At 36.2% G+C, this 6,254-nt stretch overlaps 1 long non-coding RNA gene across 1 annotated transcript; it reads right to left on the bottom strand.

The window, feature by feature from the left end:
• Positions 1 to 2,285: 2,285 nt before the first annotated feature.
• LOC121399459 lies at positions 2,286 to 6,073 on the bottom strand. The gene is made up of 4 exons (XR_005965044.1): positions 5,986 to 6,073; positions 3,581 to 3,706; positions 2,921 to 3,027; positions 2,286 to 2,373 (listed from the first exon to the last, which is right to left on the bottom strand). It is a non-coding gene; the product is annotated as an uncharacterized LOC121399459 (long non-coding RNA).
• Positions 6,074 to 6,254: the final 181 nt, after the last annotated feature.

Here is a 6,254-nt window from a genome sequence, read left to right as displayed (position 1 = left end):
CTAGAACTTAATTGGGTCTGTAGGCTACCCCATTACTCAATGCAAACTTTAAAGTTTTTTTCATAGAATTCTGCACCTGCCATCCTCCTGGTGGAAAGCACATTTTTTATGTGTAGCAAATCATTTAGTGTTAGACAAGGTGAGAGGTTGGTTGGGTGGATGTTTATAACAGTAAAGCTGGCCATAGACGCAAAGATCTGATCGTACGAATCGAGGATTCGTATGATTTTCGAACCGTGTGTGGAGAGTCCCGACATTTTTCGTCCAGCGGAGATCGGTCGTTTGGTCGATCGGACTGGTTAGAAAATTTCTGTCGGCTGCCGATAATATCTCTGCGTGTATTGCCGATCGTACGATTTTCAGTGGGAGACTGTCACTAGCTTTGGTTGGACATAGACATCGTACGATTGCTGTCAGGGGCAGAACATTGCTGATCTGTTCTTTAACTAATCTGACTGGTAAGACTTTGATCTGAATGGTTAGTGGCGGGTCGGGAGATGGGAAAGTCCGATCGTACGATGATTCGTACGATCGGATCTTTGCATCTATGGCCAGCTTAACCTTAGACAATCCATAGTTTAGGCAACCATTCATTCATTTTTTAAATTATTTGTGGTTATTGAGTTATTTATGTTTTTATTCAGCAGCTCTCCACTTTGAAGTTGCAAAGTTGATTAATAAAAAGCAGCTATAACAAAAAATATGTAGTTTTACAGAGCATTTGTTTTTAAATGGGGTCAGTGATCCCCATTTGAAAACTGGTCAGAAGAGTTGAAAGAAAAAGGCAAATAATTAAAAAAAACTATAAAAAAAAAAATAATGAAGACCAATTGAAAAGTGTCTAACCATTCGCCATTCTATAACATACTAAAAGTTGCAGTAAATTAAAGGTGAACTACCTCTTTAATAAACTTCTGTTAGGAGGGAAAATGAGAAAAGGATTAAAGGGAATATTAAACCATACTTATCACTATCTTCATTTCAGGACAAACTCCATGTCATTACTCACTGGGATAAAACCTCCCCCCTGTTCCCATCAGAAGGGCTCTTCTAACCCAGCACATACCTTATCTGCTGCTTATTACGCATTGGAACCTATTACCCTACCATTATGGAAAAAAGGGGTTATCAGCCTTGTAATAATTAGCTGCAATGACAGCACATGTTATGGATCAATGCCTTATTATAGTCAACAGCCCAGAATGCTGATTTAAGAAAACCTCAGCTGAAGTACTGCATTTTTCCTTATACCGTAATGGATTCCATACCTGTACAGGTATGTGATCTGTTATCCAGAAACTCACTTTCCAGAACTATGGAAAGACTGTCTCCAATAGATTCCATTTTATCCAAATAATCCAATTGTTTCCTTCTTTTCTCTGTAATAGTAAAACAGTACTTGATCCATCCTTAAGATATACTTAATCCTTACTGGAAGCAAAACCAGCCTATTGGGTTTATTTCATGTTTACATGATTTTCTACTAGACTTAAGGTATGAAGATCCAAATTACAGAAAGATCTGTTATCCAGAAAACCCCAGGTCCTGGACATTCTGGATAAAAGATCCCATATCTGTACCAGGAGTCTCTGGCCAACAGACTGGAGCTGCATAAGGTGAGTATATGCATGAATATCTGTTTATTTTAATCAGAATTTCCTGACTTAAATATATTTGGAAACCACAGACACAAGATGCATATTTTCTTTCCAAAAATATAAATATTTATTACATGTACTGTACAGTGTTTTGTCCTAAGTGAACAATTTAGAGTGCCATTTACTTAAAATAATACATAGTTGTAGAAAAAGAGCAAAAGTCAGAATTTTACAGTTTGCAAAGTATGTTACCATAGATTTGAATCAAGAAAACAATAGAAACTGATCATCTAGACCTCTCTAGTGTTACGTGGATGTCCAACACAAACAAAGGCATATGGAGACTACAGTGTCCAAATAATACTGGTCACTACAGAGAACTGAAAAAGCTCTGGCATTATTAATCTTCCACTTTCAAGACATATTTAAAACTTGGGGAACAGAGACAGATGCAGTCATCTGACAACAAACTATGCATCAGAACCAGTGGAACTTTCCTGTGGTTTATGTGCAGGTGTGCAATAGGAACTGAGGAGGTCACAAGTTTTGCAACACCAAAAGAATGGAAATTAAGCAATGAATTAATCAGCTTTTGCACACTGTGTTCTATTTGTAAATGCTGAGATCTGGGCAGACACATGTAAGCATCACAGAACAGCCGGCGGGCATATGTTGGCATAGTCTTCCTGCTGAAGCTTCTCGGGAGTCATTTTTAGATACTCAGTCAGCTCTGGACAGGGAGCAACCCGTGGTATGTTAAATACATTCTCTCACCCTAATGATCCAAATAAACGATAGTTATAAGAGAAAGGTGAGGCAGACATTACCTAAGAGCAGAAGAAGAAGATGGAAGAGAAGTCACTGGAACAGAGGATGACTGAATGTGTGGCACCCCTTCAATTCGCTGACTAGCTCAGAGTTAGAGAGCTGCAAAGCAGGAAATGGTGTTCTGGCTATTCTGTTACACATCCAGTCACTCCAGTCTTTATACATTACATTTTTGGCTAACTAACTATATTAGAAACATTTTTTATTTTGCACAGCCTATTTATACAGTTTTATTTTCACGCTGAACTATTCCTTTAAAACACAGATTCTGTAAGAATCATAGATTTTACTCTGACCTATTTTCAGAAACCAGTTTGTCTATTTTTCTCATTAGGTTACATCAAACTTCTGAAATCTCAAATCCCTCTCAACAAATGCACTGATAAGATACAATTATCAGGTAAGTATCATGAGCACAATGATCAATATGAAATATGAAATGATCAATAACCTGTTATCTTTAACTAAATGTAATGGGTGTCCTAAGAACTTACTGTCCTCCAGAAGGTCTGTTATGTCCAATTCCAGGGTAGGTATAACGGTGGGGAACATTTTAAAATTCTTTCCATTCCTTGGCATTTGTATTATGGAAGGAAGGAGCCTAAATGAAAAAATAGGCCACAGTTAAAGCCATCAGGAAAATTGCAGCTACTTCAAATCATACACCATATTAAACATATGACAGAACTTGCAATATGCAGAACTTTATTTACATACTGTATGTAAACCATCACATGTGGAATTTCATATTCATACATATGCCTCTTTCAAGCATGGTCTACAATTAAAATACCAAAGCAAAATCACATCAACTTGGCACATTAAAATAGACATACACAATTTTTACATGATGACACCTGTACAGCTGAAAGATCAATATTCTTTTAAGACCAAAATGGAAGAAAGTGTTACGTTTATATACGGTAGTCACCTCAATGACCTTATTATGGGCCTATAATAGTTTGAACGATGGTGCAGTGCAATTAAGCCATTTCAAGGGAAACATCTCTTTGTATGGTCACCTATAGGTGGGATTAATTGCCATTTCACCAGTTTTATAGCATAATATGCATTACAAATTTTGCAGATTTCCTTTTAATTATATGCCAAAAAACATCCTATATAAAAAATAAATCTTCTCAATCATGTCTTACTTCTGTGAACTTAAGGTCACCATTGACCACTCCAAGAGCTGCTGAACACTGGGTATATCCACGGATTGCCTTTCCTCCATGAAAATTTGGTAGAAAAAACATCCTTGGGGCTTCTTCTTGCATGTCCTAGATTAGAATGATATCAAAGAAAGCATTTTACTTCATAATAAAGGATCGAATAGTAGAAGTGAAAGGCAAGAGTGGTAGACAGAAGCAAAGAGTAGCAATGGCGTGGTGTGACAGATAATTTTACCTGATATAAAAAAAGAGGTTCTACTCTAAGAACCTGGACCAACTGGTTTAAAAATTCCTTTGGATGTATAAAATAAAACAACCCAATATGACAACATGAGACCTAAAGTGCCATTATACCAACAAGTTAGTAACTATGTATAGTATTACTGTTTAAAATGGCTGTAAATTACAATAAAATATAGTTGTAAAAACCCCAAACTCCATATAATAATTTAAGGCCATGCACATGCATTTGCGCAATCTGTAGTTGTGTGGTTGTTATTAAAAGAATACATAAACACTTAAAGAGGTTGTTCAACTTCCAAACACTTTTTTCAGTTCAATTGTTTTCAGATAGCCCACCAGAAATAAAGACTTTTTTTATTTACTGTCCATTTTTAATTTTTTTACAGTTTTTTCAAAATCTAAGTTTAAAGTTTAATGTTCCTGTCTTTGGTGTTTGAGTCTGGCAGCTCAGTAATTCAGATGCTTATTACAACAGTTCCTTTTTTGCAACATTTAGGGGCCCATTTACTTAGCTCGAGTGAAGGAATAGAGGGAAAAATAGTTCGAATTTCGAATGGTCGAATATGGCTACTTTGACCTTCGACTACGACCTTCAAAATGAACGATTCAAACTAAAACTAAAAATCGTTCGACTATTCGACCATTCGATAGTTCGCAACCTAAAACCTACCGAGGCCAATGTTAGCCTATGGGGAAGGTCCTCATAGGCTTCCTAACAATTTTCTGATCGAAGGAATATCCTTCGTTCGATGGATTAAAATCCTTCGAATCGTTCGATTAGAAGGATTTAATGGTTCGATCGAACGATTATTCCTTTGATCGTTCGATCGTAGGAATAGCGGTAAATCCTTCGACTTCCATATTTGAAGTCGAAGGATTTTACTTCAAAGGTCGAATATCGAGGGTTAATTAACCCTCGATATTCGACCCTAGGTAAATGTGCCCCATAGTTGATACATTTCTCAGTAGTATCTGTGGAGTATTAGCAACTATTGTATCAATTCTAACAGCTGCCTTTAATGAAACTCAGGGATTCTGCTCAGCAGGGACAAAGAAAAGAAATGTATCAACTAAATGTTTAAATGAAACAGTTTACAGGGTCGGCGACCCCCCTCCCAGAGCTGCTTTAGAAGGGAAAAAATTACACTATACACTTCAATATTAGAAAAAGTGTCACACATAGAAAATACAGTAGAAAGTAATTGTAAAAGGTCGTTATTTCTGGTGAACTATCTGAAAACAACTAGGTGTTTGAAGGTGAACAGCCCATTTAATCCTATCCCTGGTTGTTAGATCTCTCCTGTTTTGCTGACACCAAAGCTTGTTTAGGGCCTTTAGCGTTAAGGATATGCAGTACTCCCTGTGATCATCACTCTGCCAGTCTTTCAGTTTAGCAATGGTGTACAGGCCATATGAGAAGCCTCACATCATTGCTGACTGTCCTGCCTACTAAGACATTGAGATTTTAGATTTCATTTGTCACTTATCACTCCCCATTTATTCAATAGGAAGCATTGCAACACTTGCAATTGCAAAGCTTCCAATGTTTCAGAATGCTTTGTGGCCTACTTAAAGGAGCAGTATACCCACTTGTTGAATTAATATTGTTTTAAGCACACAAAAAATCTATGCTTTTTTATTGATGGTATTTCTTGAGCTAAACATGGCAATCCGGGAAAGTGAAATTATTTCTTGATTGGTAGATAGATCAGATTACAAGTGCACAGATAATACCTCTGCATTATGGGCTCATTCATATAAATAGTCACAGTGTAGGGGAAGGGAGGGGGTTGTTTACTGATAATCTAATTATCTACCCAATAAATGGCAAAATCCATATATTTTTTTTCCATCATTAAAACAATAGGCAAAAAGCCCTATTCATTGATGTCAAACAAGTGGGGTATATTTCCTGTTTAAAGCACCAACTAGTGGTTAAAACACAGGTTTGTAAACAGTGCAAAACTGTTTTTATAGGTTAAATGTTTGTTAGCAAATGGCACCATCATCATAATTTATTTATATAGTGCAAGCAAACAAGGGTTACAAAAAGCTCGCAAAAGCTTACAACCAAAATGGTTAGGGAATATCAAGCACAGAAGCATCACAATATATAGAAAATATATATTATATTATTCTGATACCTTTCTCTTCACTGTTAAATCATGTACTCTTTCCTGCTACTTCAAGAATCTTTTTCAAGGCCATTACCTTTGTGGCACATACATAGCCATTTCTACAAGGCAAAAATGAAGAAAGATTCTAGTATATATATATATATATATACATATAAATAGACAATCAAGACAATGTACTGAAAATATTAAAGAAGCTAAAGCTGAAGAAATGCAAACAAAAGTTCCCATATAATTGATTTAAATGTCAGATAGAACTTACCAGAGTAAGAAGAGTA

Source organism: Xenopus laevis, chromosome 1S (assembly GCF_017654675.1).
Source record: "Xenopus laevis strain J_2021 chromosome 1S, Xenopus_laevis_v10.1, whole genome shotgun sequence".
NCBI lineage: Eukaryota > Metazoa > Chordata > Amphibia > Anura > Pipidae > Xenopus > Xenopus laevis.
The sequence above is the reverse complement of the archived record's forward strand: the minus strand, read 5'-3'. Positions and strand labels throughout refer to the sequence as shown.